Here is a 2,520-nt window from a genome sequence, read left to right on the forward strand (position 1 = left end):
AAAATAGGAGGAAATGTACACTGAGGAGGACATGTGCCCAACAGTATACAGAATCACTTTTTTATATATAATGCAAATACAGCTTTATTTGTACATACACCAATGAAGGAAAGCAGTCTTCTGACACACAGAGAAGATTAAGATTCTTAAGTGGCTGATTTTGGGACCTACGACAACGGGAAGACTTGCTTTGTTGCCTTTAGATGTTGGGTCTATTTACCTAACACGTCCGCAGGCTTTTTCAATGGGTCTTCCTCCTCCTGGGCCTGCATTTCTAATTCCTGGTGATACACTAGTTAGCATTGCGGGTAGCTTGTGTTATCCTTCTGTTCATCCAGGTACTTTCCCATGAAGCATAAGACATTAGTGTTACTGTTGGCAGAAGCTGTGGTCTTCACATCTAGCAGGATCTTGGTTCACTGGTTTTCCAATTCCAGAGCAGACTCTAGAGCTTGTATGCTATTTCCCTAGTTATCTATTTCAGGCCTCTTAGTCACCAGAAGGCAGATTTTTCTCTCATACTCTCTGAGATATCCTATGAATTGCTTTCTATTCCCTCCCTTCACCTCAGCTTGATTTGCAAAGAATGTGGCAAAACTTGGTCCTTCTGGGCCTTCAATGTAGTAACAGGCCATAGATAAATGAGCATCACTGACGTGCAGCTCATAAGATGCTGTGTGATTAATGGCAACCCTACACTCTTCAGAGAGGGGGTGCTGGGCTGCCATCTGAGCTTTAGAGAAAATCAGGAATAAACAGTAGTCTGACTTTTTAAGAGAATATTTTCCCAGTGGTCATACTCACTAAGTGGAACATTTGCCTGGCAATCCTGAGGCAAAGCCAGCACTATATTTGAAGATATAAGTAAGAGAATCAACTAAACCTTGATGACAACTCATTTTCCATATATGGTGAAATTTTGATTTGTAGAGGTTAAAACTCAACATTATGACTTTAGGGAGGCCTGGCATAACAACATACCACAGATTGGGTGGCTTAAACAACATACATTTATTTGCTTACAGTTTTTGAAGCTGGATGTCTGAGATGAAAGTGTAAGCAGGTTTGGTTTCTTCTGCTGGACTGATGGATGGATGGTCCATATTCATAGAGATGATAAGGACAGCTTTACAGGATGAGAAGCATCGGTAGAGAAAAGAATCTTCATAAAAACAGCATTAAGTGTGGGTGGAGACTAACAAATAGAATACAAGTAGTTCAGCTTATATATTTAGATTACTTTCTCCCCCTGGGGAATAAAACCACTTTTGTTAGAACTATTCATATTGGCACACATAGTGGCTATGAGTCTGGCACATTTTCTTCCAAGGTCATGACAAAGCTTTGCCAGATGCCTTATCAGCACTTCTGAAAACAGCTGAAAACCCACTAATGGCAGCTTTATTGTCTAATCTTATTATCAAGGTGAGTCACCAATTTACTACTTGCCAAAGGTGAACTCTAAGGAACAGAATAAAGATTCCTCAGAGATAAAAAAAAATTGCCTTTATAAAGGATTGGAAAATTAAAAATAGTGGAGCAGAAAAAAAGAGAAGGAAAGAAACTTAAGAATGAAAAACAAAATCCATCAACCACAGAGGATTATTTATGTAAAGCAATAATTTAAGGTACAATTTAAGATGCTGACTCTATTTCAAACATACAGCTAGTTTGTCCAGCCAGCCAGCATGGGTCAATGATTGAGCATCGATCTATGAACCAAGAGGTCACAATTCCCAGTCAGGACACATGTCCGAGTTGTGGGCTGGATCCCCAGTGTGAGGTGTGCAAGAGGCAGCCAGTCAGTGGTTCACTCGTCACTGATGTTTCTATCTCTCCTTCTCCCTTCCTCTCTAAAATCAATATAAATAGGTATTTTTTAAAAACAACAAGATATAGCTAGTTTGAATCACAGCTTACTGAGTTTACTAGTTACTATCTTTCCTACTTTTACTTCCTTGAAAGGCTAGAGATTTGCCATTACTGCCTTGGGTTTAATTAATTATGTATTATCCATGAGTAACACTGTTTATCTCCTTGTAAACTTCAGGCGCCAGACTGGATACAGAGCACTTCCTTTCCAAACAAAGCATTTCGAATATTTTTAATAATTTTTTGTACTTTCTTGAGTCTTTTATGTTCCTGTCCCCCTGTCTTCTTTATTCATATGTGATGATAATGTGCGTATCCTACAGAGCCAAAACCATAAGTCACTTAAAACAAAATCAGGATCAAGGGGGGGGGGGGGGAATTAATAGAGTAATGTGTTTTCTAAATTATCTCATCTAAACTTCAAATGAAGACAAGTTTTGCCTCATAAAGAGGCTCCAGAGTAGTCTGATTTACTCTATCTGATGGTTCTTAAAAACTTTGCTAATTAGGCCTGGTGGGGAAGAAATGGCTCTCTGCAGAGATGGCTAAGCTCCGGGAATGAGGGCGGGGGCCAGGAGCATGGCAGTGCAGGAAAATGAGCTTGAGCTTCCGGAAATGTGCCCTGCTTGATTTTCTGATACTGTAACA

General features: G+C 39.6%; 1 pseudogene; it reads right to left on the reverse strand.

Annotated features, from left to right (window-relative positions):
- Nucleotides 1-212: 212 nt before the first annotated feature.
- LOC118675791 lies at nucleotides 213-728 on the reverse strand (annotated as a pseudogene).
- Nucleotides 729-2,520: the final 1,792 nt, after the last annotated feature.

The sequence above is a fragment of the Myotis myotis genome, unplaced genomic scaffold (assembly GCF_014108235.1).
Source record: "Myotis myotis isolate mMyoMyo1 unplaced genomic scaffold, mMyoMyo1.p scaffold_m19_p_2, whole genome shotgun sequence".
NCBI classification, from domain to species: domain Eukaryota; kingdom Metazoa; phylum Chordata; class Mammalia; order Chiroptera; family Vespertilionidae; genus Myotis; species Myotis myotis.